General features: G+C 41.8%; 1 protein-coding gene across 3 annotated transcripts in view; it reads right to left on the bottom strand.

Moving 5' to 3' along the window:
• Positions 1-14,959, bottom strand: part of LOC146863711 (uncharacterized) — a 265,537-nt gene extending 250,578 nt beyond the window's left edge. For all 3 annotated transcript variants that reach the window (XM_085627864.1, XM_085627865.1, XM_085627863.1), the window contains exon 1: positions 14,771-14,959. The gene's annotated coding sequence lies outside the window, so the exon portion shown is untranslated. The remainder of the gene's footprint in view (positions 1-14,770) is intronic.
• Positions 14,960-15,191: the final 232 nt, after the last annotated feature.

Genomic DNA, 15,191 nt, shown 5'->3' with positions numbered 1-15,191 from the left:
GTCCCCATTGTTTATTTTGTGTATCTTTCTGAGACAAAGTAAGCATGGGTGACTGAGCGAAAAGTACGGTACAGTTTCCAGACTCCCTGAGGGGTCAGGGTTGTCATGTTCGATAGTTGCCATAAACTATTTTCTCTTTGGTAAGAGGAGTTCAATTCAATTCAATTCAATAGTTCTTTATTCGGTGGTTAAAAACCATCATAAAAGAATACACATATATACAGTTGAAACAGTATTAAATCAGTATACAGAATATTGAATGAATCTTTGTACATACAAATAAGAGGAGTTCATATTGGCACTGTGAGCTAGCTGGTATACAGGCGAACATATCCGGTGGGGGTGTCTGAAATCAGTCTGGACACCAGTCCCACAGTTTATGTTGTCTAAACCTGCAGATCCTATATAGATTCATAAGAACTACACAACAACAGTTTGTCTTTTCCGGCAAAATCCGTGCAACAGAGGAAGGGCTCAAAATCCACTGCAGAAAAAGGTCAGTTTTAAGTGAAAAAATGGGATGTGTACATTTAAGTTTTTGGCCTTTTCCTGTCGTGTTTACTGGGCCTACCCACTCAAGTGAGGTACCATTTTTATCAGGAGACGTGTGAAAATGCAGGAATGCAGGAAATGTGTGGCCCAACAGATTCTAGCAGTTTTCTTCAGAAATTTTTTAGGAAAATGTATGTTTTTTAGGAAATGTTTGAGGTCAGTAAAGGCTTAAGGGTAAGGAAACCAGTGAGCTCCATGCAAGCCATCCCATCCTGGAATCCCGTGAGTGTATAATTTTGAAAAATGCAGAGATTTGCTCAGTTTCCCTTGGGCCCAAAATCTGCAGCCTCCGACATTGCAAAAGGGCCATTTTTTCAGTTGAAAATGTCCATATTGTGTTTTGAGCCCTTTCCTGATTGCGGCAAAAGCCCTACCCACACAGATGAGGTACTTTTTGCATGAGAATCTGGGGGGAATGCTGGATGGTAGGAAATGTGTGGCTTCCCACAGGTTCCAGAAGTTTCCCTCACAGAAATATGAGGTAAAGTTATGTTTTTAGGCAAATTTTGACATTTGAAAAGGCTTAATAATAAGAAAACCTAGCGAGAGCCACTAACGTTACCACACAGAGAAATCCCCTTGGTGCATAGGTTTTCTAGCTCCCACTAGGTACAGGGTAAGATAGGGTCCAAAAATAACAGCTACCTATATTGCAAAAAAGGGCCAGTTTTGAATGTAAAAACGTTTGAAAAGGCTTATGGGTAAGAAATCTTGGATAGAGCCACATAAGATACCCCACTCTGGAATCTCTAATGTTTTAAAAAAGGGGCAGGTTTTGTAGGTTTCCATAAATGCAGGCTGAGTCAGGGCCCAAAATCCACTGCCACCAAAATTCTATCAAGAGGGTCAGTTTTAGGTGGAAAAATGTGATCTGTCCATGTTGCGTTCCTTTTCACTGGCACAAGGTTTAATTATTATCAGGAGACATGTAGCAATGAGCGCGTTCTAGAAAATGTGTGATTCTCCAAAGTTTCCAGAAACTTCCCTTACAGAAATGTGCATGTTACACAAAGTTTGAGGTTTGTAAAGGTTTATGGTTAAGGAAAACTAGTTTTCAAAAATGTGCGGGGATGCCTGGTTTCCCTAGGAGCTGATTGAGCTAAGGCTCAAAATCTGCCCACACTGCAAAAAGAGTTTTTTTCCAGTGGAAAAATGTGATGTGTCGTTTTGGACTTTTCCCTATCATAGGCACCAGGCCGACCCATGCAAATGAGGAACCATTTTTATCAGGAGACATGTGGAAAAATAGAATAATAGACCATGGGGCATATGCATCAACATTAGCATTTGCGATTCCTTATTAGCGAAAAATAAGGATTCGCTAATAAGGAATAGCAAAAGGCTATGCATGTAGGAATCGCTATTCAAATAGCGATTCCTTAACTTTCCTTAATTGCTACTAGCAAATAGCGAGTAGCAATTAAGGAATGCCGTCCCAATCATTCCTATGGGCCTCCAGGCCCATAGGAATGAATCGGAGATTGCATGAGCAAATAGCGAGTACCAGTAGGTTCTCGCTAATTGCTCATGCAATTTCAAGGGTGCAAGGGTGTCAAAATGACACCCTATAGCACCCCTGAAAATGATATGTGCACATATGCTCTAAGGGCATGTGTGTGCGCAACATGAAACTTTGAAAAATGCACAAAAGTGCATTTTTCAAAGTTTTTGCAAATTACCATGCAGTTCATCCTCATGGTAATTTGCTCCCCCTATTAGCGAAATCGCTAATTTTTTAACTTTGATGCATTGCATTTAAGGAATCTCACTTTGGGATTCCTTAAATGCAATCGCTATTTAAGGAATCGGTATTTAAGGAATCGGTATTTAAGGAATCGGTATTTAAGGATTCCTTAAATAGCGATTTCTGCTTTTGGGTTGATGCATTGGGATTGGGTATTTTTAACTTAATACCGGGAGCTAATAGCGAATCGGTATTTTACCGACTGGATTTTGGGTTGATGCATGAGGCTGTCTGTGTTATCACGAAATGAATTTTGCTGCATTTGTGCATTCCAAATATAAGCCCGTAACTAAAAAAGAAGACACTTTGAAAAATGCTGTCTGAATTACATTCAGAGATGTGCAAATAACCAATGTGCCCAGCCCCATAACTGGTGATAATTTCAGAAAGAAATAGATTTCCCTGATGCAAGTTTTTCACTCTACATATCTCCCCTTTTGAACTACAGGTGGTGCACAATGACACGCCGTTGTGAGGTGCAGCTCACTTGTTGCCTCAGGATACCTTAGGTGTTTTGACATCCGACAAACCGTATATATTTCTGCAATGAAAAGAGCCATTACTTTTGTAGATTGACCATCAGGACAAAAAGTGACAGATAAGACGTGGCCATTAGTGGCCATTGTTTCCTACTCCTGTTCATAATTTCTTCTAACAGTTAGGGGCTCTTTTATGGGAACCCTGCATCACATTTGCACCAAATAATGTGGTACATGAGTGATATGGGCTGTAAAACAGATTTATAAGCTATGCAAAGCCACCTTGCATGGCTTTGAGGGGCCTCAGCAATCATGAGTGAGGCTACACATCGCATCAGTGTTGCGATGGGTTTTCCCACGCAACACCCATGGAATTTGAAGCTGCCCCAGATTTACAAAACTATTATACCTAGGGCGGCTCCAAATCTGTACGGCTCTCGAGGTGAGGTGTAAGAAGGAGAAATAACTTCATTTCTCTTCGTTTTATCCTCTATCCAGAATGCAGCACACAGAAAGAGAGAAGCGCCTCTTAGGATTGCACAAAAACAGTTGTGCCCGCAGTGGAGGCGCCCTTGCACCTTGAAAAGGGAGACTTTAGCACAGCAAACCTTTCACTGATGTCATTTTCAGATGGAAAAAATGCATTTTTTGGGAGCACTTTTTTCCTTTTTTCCACCCAAATATAAAAATGTAGCTATATCTTGCATATTTTCTCAGTCCCCTTCGAAGCCACACATCGTGGAATTCCTCTAATATTGGAAAAAAGGAGGAAAATTTGGCGTGGATCTTTTATCACAAAATAAATTATGGAGGCCTAAATGCAAACTACCCCAAATAGCCCAAAAAGTGCTGAGCGCTGGAGTTGGAAAGTCTCATGGCTAAGCGGTTACATCAGCATTGAGGATAGCCCTCGTTGATGGAAGCCTCCCAGACATTCAGAGTTGGGACCTTGGTGCTCTTTCAAAGTGGTTTCTAATAGGACAAAAGACCCGTTCCTTCTGTGCACAGACACATTTATCCAGCTTGTTTCACAAGCTCATGTAAACGAGTCTACATGCCCGCAGCGCCTCTCTCATTGGAAGAGACACCTCTCTTTACAGACACTGCACTCAAGCTCATGTAAACGAGTCTTCATGCGCGCAGAGCCTCTCTCATTGGAAGACGCACCTCTCATTACAGACACTGCACTCAAGCTCATGTAAACGAGTCTTCATGCACGCAGAGCCTCTCTCACTGGAAGACGCACCTCTCATTACAGACACTGCACTCAAGCTCATGTAAACGAGTCTTCATGGCGCAGAGCCTCTCTCACTGGAGGACGCACCTCTCTTTACAGACACTGCACTCAAGCTCATGTAAACGAGTCTTCATGCCCGCAGAGCCTCTCTCACAGGAAGACGCACCTCTCTTTACAGACACTGCACTCAAGCTCATGTAAACGAGTCTTCATGCCCGCAGAGCCCCTCTCACTGGAAGACGCACCTCTCTTTACAGACACTGCACTCAAGCTCATGTAAACGAGTCTTCATGCGCGCAGAGCCTCTCTCACTGGAAAACGCACCTCTCTTTACAGACACTGCACTCAAACTCAGGTAAACGAGTCTTCATGCGCGCAGAACCTCTCTCAATGGAAGACGCACCTCTCTTTACAGACACTGCACTCAAGCTCATGTAAACGAGTCTTCATGCCCGCAGAGCCTCTCTCACTGGAAGACGCAGCTCTCTTTACAGACACTGCACTCAAGCTCATGTAAACGAGTCTTCATGCCCGCAGAGCCTCTCTCATTGGAAGACGCAGCTCTCTTTAGAGACACTGCACTCAAGCTCATGTAAACGAGTCTTCATGCCCGCAGAGCCTCTCTCGTTGGAAGACGCACCTCTCTTTACAGAAACTGCACTCAAGCTCATGTAAACGAGTCTTCATGCCCGCAGAGCCTCTCTCGTTGGAAGACGCACTTCTCTTTGCAGACACTGCACTCAAGCTCATGTAAACGAGTCTTCATGCCTGCAGAGCCTCTCTCGTTGGAAGACGCACCTCTCTTTACAGACACTGCACTCAAGCTCATGTAAACGAGTCTCCATGCCCGTGCTGGAGCAGAGTTTTCATTTTGAAAATTCTGGGGCTTTTGAAGCTCTGGCATGTCTATGCGTTTTATTAATTTATTAATAATTAACAACTAATTATTTGTCTTGTGCAAGTGCGTTCTATTAATCAACCTGTTTGTCCTAACACAAGAGAAGGTTACACGAGGGTTAGCATGCGTGTTCTGTTTATGTATTCACAATAACGTGCAAGTTTTCATGTTTAAACGTTGCTGTGTGCTATTTATTTTGAGCACAAAACGCTGTCTGAATTAATGCTCTATATGTCGCAAAGCTAGATAAATGCATACACATACGGGTATTAGTGGGGTTAACACTGTCTAATCATTATGATGTAGTAATCTTTATTTTGTCTCTTTAATTAAAGATGGTCTATTGTGGCCTATGGAGGCCTTTGTGAAATGACTGAGAATGATTTGAAGCCTGGCTGAGCTGTGGTGCAGGCGAAATCTGTGATGTGGCAAGAGAGACCCCTGCTGGAATTCGGTTAAAGACAACTGACCGTAGTCCTTCTATAAAACTTTCCATGAGGACAGCAGCAGTTTTGGGTGATCTCCAAGAAAAGTGAAAGTGTCCTTGGCGTCCTTGGATGACAAAGGAGCCTTAGAGGGAAACTCTGAACTGTGGCTCGATGGCCGAGGAGAAGCCGGATAAAATGTGATACATGTTTTATTTTCTTGGTTCCTGTTCCGTAGTCTTCGCTGCGTGTATTTTTCCTGAGCGGAGATTCATAAATGTTGCAATGTTGCATCTTTTCCTTCTCGCTCTGCTCAGTGATTCAGTGTATTCTGCAAACTTAATGTGTGTTTCTATTGTATTTTCTGTTATAAAAACTGTTAGCTTAGGAAGGGTTTTCGCTGCCCTTTTGCCACTTGCCATTTTACCTTCGCTGCGTCAACTTGCGTTGCTGAGGACTGATGCTGAGGACTGTCCTGGGTGGGAGACTTTGCCAAGAGACTGGTCCTGACCCGTTCTGACACTTAGTTAGAATAGGTAACTATGAGAAATGATTTATTCTGATTTACTTTGACTAATTTTAGATAAAGCAATATAACTTTTAAACATGGTGTTGAATATTTCTTTCCTTGTCATTTATTGAATACTTTTTGATATTGTTTATAGATTGTTTATATTATGTTTAGTGACAACCACTATAATCAGGTCCTATCGCCTAGATATAGATGCAGTGTGGTTTAGGAGTTTCCTTCCCACAGGTTTATTGCTGGTAGAGTATTTGAGTGTATGTTAGTGAAATGGGCCCTAGCGTATGATGAATGTATGTGCGTGTAACTGTGAGATTACTCTATCAGTGGTAGTGGGCATATTTTTGATACCCTGATCTGTATCAATTTCTCTGGTAGCAGAGGATGGTTTAGATGGTTGTCTTGATCTGATAAGATAAGATTGCTTGTAAATTAGCTTATTGATTATTGATTTATTTTGATGTTTTTGGTATATGTACTAATATTATATGTTGGAGTCGTCATGTTGAGTTATATGTAGTGCTTCTGGAATTTGGAAGCTGGAAGCAGTTCCGTAGTAGGGCAGAGGAAGGTGTATATGCTGCTCTCGGGAAAGACGGGATTGTAAGGAATTACGTGTGACAATTGAAGTTGCGCGTTCACATTGTCTGGGTTCGGAATCAGTGACATTATTGTATGTTACTATTAGAATATATTTCTGGTATATAAGGAGTGTGTATCATAGTGAAGGTTATCTGTGAAACTCTGGTCTTAAGTCCCAGGGATCCGTAAGGATTGCCGTTAAAGCTTATTGCGGGAGGAGTAATAGGTATTCTCTGAGCTTGTTTGCAGAACTGGGCAGAGGTAAGCTGCTTAGTTGTTGTATGTTATAATTCTGTAGTGGGACAGATTGTGCGCTGTTCTCGGGAAGCAGGATTCTGTGTGTATGTACTATATTTTTTCTTGTATGAATGTGCGTGGATGCATATACATTTATTGATTGTAAGACTCTTTGGATAAGTCCTAGAGGAAACAGTTATGAGATGTATGAAAGTTGTTGACTCTTGAGAAATAGACACTCTTTTACTATTCTGTGGTTAGCGAAGCAGACAATGGAGATGTTTTATGTTGTAACTAATAGATTTTGTGAAATTTTGACACACGAAGTCTACTGAGAGTTTTTGTAAAGGAGGGGTAGACGAGTGACAGAGACAGGAGACAGAGACTGCAGCGGCTGTTTAGTGACGCAGACACTCCAGGATTGGTGCGTTAACTCGTATTGTATATTTATAATACGGAGAGAATAGAGAGTTTGATAAACGCTTACTAAGATGTATTACCAAGAAGAGAAAAAGGAAAAAACCTTCTTTGGAAAAGTTAAGATGTGGTTTAGCAAGGATAAAGAGGTTAAGACAAGAGAGGGTGAGTTGCTATCTTCAGCGAAAACACTTGCATCCTTCAGCCATGAAGAAAAGGTTCTTGAGTCAGGTATGAGAAGATATGGAGAATATGAGGATGAGGTCCTGAATGACATGATTTACAAGAGACCACCTCCATATAGATCAGAACCAGATGAGAGTACACCAGTTGTTTCTCCTTTAAGAGATGCAGTTGAGAAAGAAAAAGTGACATCTGAATCAAGAGGTAGTAGAGAGAATAGAGGTAGTGAGGAAAATGCTAGACAATTAGCAAAGACGACAACAGAACTGACTGAGAAAATTAGAGAGTTAACGATGAATCTAGAAGCTGTTACGGTGCCTGTAACTATAGGTCCGGTAATTCCAGTGTTTGATAAACAGAGGACAGGTGAGAATGGACTGGTAGTTCCATATATTGCGAATGATTTGACAAATTCAGCTGGTCCTTCAGGAGATTCAGATAAAAGGACAGGGAGAAGTGACCTGAGACAAACAAGACATGACACATGTAGTGACCTGAGACAAACAAGACATGACACATGTAGTGAACTATTGGATGTTAGTGAACCTAGTTGTTCAGGGATGCCAATTTTAGAACCACAGAAAAAAGTGGTTCCAGTGAGAAAAACTGCAGAAATAACAGTTGACGATTTAAATGATTGGATGAAAGTTCTTCAGAAAAAGGATAAAGATTCACAAGTTATTGATGTGGTTAAGTTACGTATAGAATTAGAAGAGCTTGTGACAGGAACAGTTCCAACAGAAATCCTGAAAAGTCATCATGATGGTGAATTAATGTTTATGTGCAAGAGCATAACATGGAGGGCAAGAAATACACATGACAGGCTGAGAGCAATTGCAAATGAGCAAGGAATTGACATTGACAGAATAAAGGCTTTACAGAAAACATACAGGATGGATTTCACAGAGAAGGACATAGAGAGTTTGAATGCTATTGGTAGAACAAGACAGATTAAGAAAATGATAGCACTATTGCGAAGATGGGGTGATGTAGAAAAGTGGAAGGATAGGTGGTATAAGAAAAGAAAGGAATCTGAAGATAGAACAACTTACTTAGCATTTCCAGTGAGAGAAAAAGAGAAACTGAATGTGAATCCAGCGACACTCTTGCCGGATATTGAGAATGTGGGTATAAAGATGGAAGATGATCATGATTGCTTAGATGTGCTAGAGTACTGTACAAAACCGAGACCAGATATAAGGGATATTCCCTTACCTGAGAATGACCATGTGTTGTTTGTGGATGGATCATGCCTGAGAAATGAGAATGGTGTGCTATGTGCAGCATATGCAGTGTGCAAAGTTTCAGAGGTTGTGGAAGCATCACCATTGAAAGGAGTGAAATCTGTGCAAGTTGCTGAATTAGTGGCATTGACAAAAGCTTGTGAGATTGGGAAGGATTTGAGAACAACAATATTGACTGATAGTCAGTATGGATTTGGAGTGGTGCATGACGTTGGCCAACTGTGGCTACAAAGAGGTTTCTTGACATCGGGTAGAACTCCGATAAAGAATGCTGAACTGATTGGAAAATTGCTTGAGGCGATACAGCTGCCTAAGGAGTTAGCGGTTGTAAAATGTGCTGCACATGTTACAGGGGAGGATTTTATCACTGTTGGCAACAGGTATGCTAACGATGTGGCGCAATATTGCGCTAAAATGAATCTGTCAATTAATAGGGAAAGAGAGAAGGAAGAAATGTCTTTCCCTTCTGTGATGTTTACTAATGTCCTAGAAACGTGGGATGAAGTGAAGCAGTTACAAAATGAGGCAGGAGAAGAAGAGAAACAAGATTGGGTTAAGGCAGGATGTGCTCCAAGAGAAACAGACCATGTTTGGGTCTACAGAGATGGCAGACCAGTGATGCCAAACTCAATTTTGTCGTCAATGGCAAGGATGTATCATGGCCAGGGACACCTGGGGAGGGACGCAATGGTTAGGTCCTTTAAACAGACCTGGTACAATGTAAAGTTTAGGACAATTGCGGAGAGCATCTGTCAAAGGTGTTTGATTTGTCAGCAATTTAACACTGGGAAAAAGACAGTGGTGAGTCTAGGGACAATAGGCAGAGAAGGAGGTCCTTTTACAAGAATGCAGATTGATTTCATTGAAATGCCCCAAGTGAACAGACTGAGGTATGTTTTAGTGGTAGTCAGTTTGTTTTCAAGGTGGGTGGAAGCTTACCCGACTAAAAGAAATGATGGATTAACAGTGGCAAAATTACTTTTGAGAGAGTTGATTCCTAGGTTCGGGTTTCCAGTTACAGTTGAATCTGACAGAGGTAGACACTTCCAAAATGAACTCATTGGTTTGATTTGTGAAGCATTAAAAATACAGCAGAAGCTACATTGTGCATACCGACCAGAGGCTTCTGGTGTGGTTGAGCAGATTAATGGCACAATCAAAAACAGAATTGGAAAGATGTGTTTAGCCACTGGCATGAAATGGCCAGACGTTTTGCCTCTAGTCTTGATGACCATGAGATCTACTCCAGATAGAACTACTGGTTTGAGTCCGCACGAGATAATCATGGGACGTGCTATGCGCCATGCATGCGTGCCTGTAAATAAGTTGGTGACAATAACTGATGACATGATTTTGGATTACTGTAAAGGCCTGGCTGACGCAGTTCATTCTGTATTTCACCGGGATGGAGAAGAAGCTACCACACTTGAGAAGAAGCAAGCCCATGATCTGAGTCCAGGTGACTGGGTAAGGATTAAGGTGCACAGAAGAAGAAATTGCTTGATTCCAAGGTGGGGAAGGCCAAGACAAGTTATTCTGACTACAACGACTGCAGTAAAGTGTGCTGGAGTGAGACACTGGGTACATGTAAGTCATACTCTGAGAATTCCAAGCCCGAGAGAGGGAACTGGTAAAGAGTATTATGAAGAGTCAGATTCCAGTGATGGAGAAGATCCTGATGATACAGAATCAGTGAGAAAAGAAGCAGAGAGAGCTTCAAGAGATTCACTGCGAGTATCAGAGAGGAGATCAAATTCTGTTGAAAAGCCTGAAGTTTCAAGTAGCAGTGAAGGAAAAAGAAAAGAAAAGAGAAATCACACAGAGACTACTCCTGAATCAGAAGAGGAGGAGATTGAAGAACCACTTGAGATTATTCATGAAGAAACAGGGTCAGAAAAAGATAGAGAGGGACAGATTGCGGAAGACCCCCGAGGAGGTGTAGGGAACATTGATGAGGAGCTAGGTGAAGGGATAAGTAGACAGCAAGAAGATTGCATGTTGGAGACCCGAGGAGGGACAGAAGTAGGGAAGTCTCAAATAGTGGTGAAAGAATCTGTGGAAGAAAAGAAAACTGCTAAGAAACGAAAGCAAAAGGCAATTGAAACAGAATCGGATGATGAAAATGAACAGACAGAGGGTCGAGTTCTGAGAAAGAGAACTTCGATTGGAGAAAGGAGTGTTGAAAAAGTGAAGCCGAAAAAGGTTGTGAAAGGAGATCGTTGGCCTAACAACCAAGTTAAAAGGGTGAAATACAGAATAATAAGAGCAAATTCATCAAAAGCTGAAAAAGTGAATGAAGTATCCAGTCAAACTTTAAAAGCTGAAAAAGAAGAATGGAAGAAATCAAAAGAACCAGTAGAAATAAAAAGAGTTAAAAGACCCAACCAAAAGTACAGATCACCGGAATGGTCTTATGTGACACTGTCTGAAGAAGGAAAAGAAGAAACAGTGACTCGAGATAATCCGGAAGTGGTCTTGAGAAAAGTGGTTGAGGAAGATACTGGTGAAATCCTGAAAGTACTCTTGATTGACATTGGAGAAGAGTCAGATGTTGAGGATTTAAAAGTTGGAGAACTGATACAATTTGATGTTGAAGAAATTGGAGTGAAAAATGATGAGTATCCACACTGAGTAAAAGAAGGATTCACTTGGTCTAAGTGAACGGAAAGATCTTTGAAGAAGTTGAAGAGTTTGGAACAAAATGTTGGAGATTTGAAAAGTTCTAATTTCAGTAGTGGAGTAGTAGAGGTTAAAGCAAAATGGCTAACATAGAGAATAATAAAAATAGATGTGCCTTCTTTAAAAGGTGGTGCAAGATGTGCTGCTGTTGTACTGGATTATTAATGCTTCTATGGGGTGTTTTAGTTTTATTAGTTACTTGTTTTAGTTTTATTAGTTATTTTTAAGATTGAGTTTGGAATGGACACAGAAAACATGACTAATATAGAGAAGAATTCACAAAAAGTAGTTCCAATTAGAAGTAGTAGTTACATACACAAAGATAGGTCAATTAATAATTTTTCTAGTAATGTTTTTTCTAAACTGTTATATGAATATAGAGGAAAGGAGAATAAACATGCATGAGAAAGGGGGAAAATATGAAGTGAGTGAGACAATTTGGGACATTGAGATGGGAAAAGAGTTGAAAGATGGGGCTAGTCCAACTTTAGCTCTAGATGCACCGCAGAAGGGTAAACTATGCATTACCAGAAGGAAATCCCAATATGATACATATTTCGTGGGGACTAGTGAGTGCCATGATACATACTTCGTTGCGACTGGTTGGGGTTTCAGAGGTGGAGAAGATACAATTTTTCCAGGAGTGTACTATGTGTGTGGGAACAAGGCTTATTACAAGTTGCCTGACCTTTGTCGTGTATAATCGTTGCTTTACTGATACTAAGATTAGTGTGTGTGTGTGTTGTAAAAACAGGGGAGGGAGGAAGAAATTGAATAAAGAAAAGAAAAACAAGAGGTTGAAGAGAGAACCTCAAGAAATTGAACTAGAAGAATTGAGGGAGAGTGTTTACTTAGAGACAAAAAGGGATGATGAAAGAGTGACTGGTGTTTAATGTTGTGTAAGGGGAAAAGACATTTCTGATTTCTCCTAAAATGGGACTAAATTTTCACAAATTTTTTTTTTTGGGTTTATTTGGTGATAAAATCACCAAAGGGGGGATTGCTGGAGCAGAGTTTTCATTTTGAAAATTCTGGGGCTTTTGAAGCTCTGGCATGTCTATGCGTTTTATTAATTTATTAATAATTAACAACTAATTATTTGTCTTGTGCAAGTGCGTTCTATTAATCAACCTGTTTGTCCTAACACAAGAGAAGGTTACACGAGGGTTAGCATGCGTGTGCTGTTTATGTATTCACAATAACGTGCAAGTTTTCATGTTTAAACGTTGCTGTGTGCTATTTATTTTGAGCACAAAACGCTGTCTGAATTAATGCTCTATATGTCGCAAAGCTAGATAAATGCATACACATACGGGTATTAGTGGGGTTAACACTGTCTAATCATTATGATGTAGTAATCTTTATTTTGTCTCTTTAATTAAAGATGGTCTATTGTGGCCTATGGAGGCCTTTGTGAAATGACTGAGAATGATTTGAAGCCTGGCTGAGCTGTGGTGCAGGCGAAATCTGTGATGTGGCAAGAGAGACCCCTGCTGGAATTCGGTTAAAGACAACTGACCGTAGTCTTTCTATAAAACTTTCCATGAGGACAGCAGCAGTTTTGGGTGATCTCCAAGAAAAGTGAAAGTGTCCTTGGCGTCCTTGGAAGACAAAGGAGCCTTAGAGGGAAACTCTGAACTGTGGCTCGATGGCCGAGGAGAAGCCGGATAAAATGTGATACATGTTTTATTTTCTTGGTTCCTGTTCCGTAGTCTTCGCTGTGTGTATTTTTCCTGAGCGGAGATTCATAAATGTTGCAATGTTGCATCTTTTCCTTCTCGCTCTGCTCAGTGATTCAGTGTATTCTGCAAACTTAATGTGTGTTTCTATTGTATTTTCTGTTATAAAAACTGTTAGCTTAGGGAGGGTTTTCGCTGCCCTTTTGCCACTTGCCATTTTACCTTCGCTGCGTGAACTTGCGTTGCTGAGGACTGATGCTGAGGACTGTCCTGGGTGGGAGACTTTGCCAAGAGACTGGTCTTGACCCGTTCTGACACTTAGTTAGAATAGGTAACTATGAGAAATGATTTATTCTGATTTACTTTGACTAATTTTAGATAAAGCAATATAACTTTTAAACATGGTGTTGAATATTTCTTTCCTTGTCATTTATTGAATACTTTTTGATATTGTTTATAGATTGTTTATATTATGTTTAGTGACAACCACTATAATCAGGTCCTATCGCCTAGATATAGATGCAGGGTGGTTTAGGAGTTTCCTTCCCACAGGTTTATTGCTGGTAGAGTATTTGAGTGTATGTTAGTGAAATGGGCCCTAGCCTATGATGAATGTATGTGCGTGTAACTGTGAGATTACTCTATCAGTGGTAGTGGGCATATTTTTGATACCCTGATCTGTATCACCCGCAGAGCCTCTCTCGTTGGAAGACGCACCTCTCTTTGCAGACACTGCACTCAAGCTCATGTAAACGAGTCTTCATGCGTGCCGAGCCTCTCTCACTGGAAGACGCACCTCTCTTTACAGACACTGCAGTCAAGCTCATGTAAACGAGTCTTCATGCCCGCAGAGCGTCTCTCATTGGAAGACGCACCTCTCTTTACAGACACTGCACTCAAGCTCATGTAAACGAGTCTTCATGCCCGCAGAGCCTCTCTCATTGGATGACGCACCTCTCTTTACAGACACTGCACTCAAGCTCATGTAAACGAGTCTTCATGCCCGCAGAGCCTCTCTCATTGGAAGACGCACCTCTCTTTACAGACACTGCACTGTGTTAATCACTCTCAATCGGTCTCTCTGCATGTCACCATGAACAGCTCTCTTCTGCCTCCTGGCGAGGTCCCTGCTATACTAATTTAACATACATTAATAGATATTCACTCACTGACTCTCATTCATTCACAATCCATCATTCTTTCAACTGCAGTTCCTCAACATTCTTGCACATGTAAAAATAGCCCCAGAACGTCCTGCAGAGCTATCGCGACATGGAAAGATATTGTCCTCGATGGAGAGCAAAACTTGAAAACCGGAAGTGCACTGAAGTGCACATTTCCACACGTTTAAATTGCTGGATATGGGAAAAGAAAGCACGGGTGCACATCTGTTCTTTGCATTGACAGCTGATTGCCACGCCCACATTTGGGAGTTTGTGAAATGACTAAATCCAGGGTGTGCACCTCATCGAAGTGCTGTTCTTTCTAGATTTGCTGCCTGGCTCTCCTAGGACCAGCACAGTAAAACGCTTCCTCTATTTTGCAATAAAATGTTTATCATGAACAATCAGAAGGGACGGTAAATAAAGCACACGGTGAGAGGCAGGTCTGACCCCGGTTTGCTGTTACCTCAGTCAGGGCCAGGCCATCGCCTCAGGTACCTGCAGCAGGGGCGCTGGTTTGGACTCACGCACAGTGCTTGTCCCTTACCTGGTGTCTGAAGAGGTCACTGCGGGTACAGGCACTTCAGTCTGTGCTCGAAGGATCCCTCTGCACAGTGCACGCCTCTGTGCACAGACACTCTGCTCTCAGTAAGGGCCAGGCCATCGCCTCAGGTACCTGCAGCAGGGGCGCTGGTTTGGACTCACGCACATTGCTTGTCCCTTACCTGGTGTCTGAAGAGGTCACTGCAGGTACAGGTGGTTCAGTCTGTGCTCGAAGGATCCCTCTGCACAGTGCACGCCTCTGTGCACAGACACCCTGCCTTTAAAGAGCCTGGAGAGCACCGTAGGAGGAGGCAGAAGGGGGAGGTCCCACTGCACAGTGACCCCTCCCTGCAGCTCTCCCCTGACTGCCAAATGAGCATCAAAGTCCAGGGAAGAAATCAACAGGGGAGGGAAAGAGAAGAACATTCAAACAAAAGAAATATGTGGAATTCAATTATGCAAATGAAGCCCTCAGACATTCAACACACAGACAGAGCAAGGGATGGTGAATGCAAGACAAGCCTCTCACCACGGCCTCCCTCTCACTCACCACCCATGAGACGTATCTTCACCCACGCACACACACATCTCCTCTCCTCACAT

This window comes from Triturus cristatus, chromosome 2_1 (genome assembly GCF_964204655.1).
Source record: "Triturus cristatus chromosome 2_1, aTriCri1.1, whole genome shotgun sequence".
Taxonomy (NCBI): Eukaryota; Metazoa; Chordata; class Amphibia; order Caudata; family Salamandridae; genus Triturus; species Triturus cristatus.
Note: the sequence above shows the minus strand (reverse complement) of the source record. Positions and strands in the feature narration are given on the sequence as shown.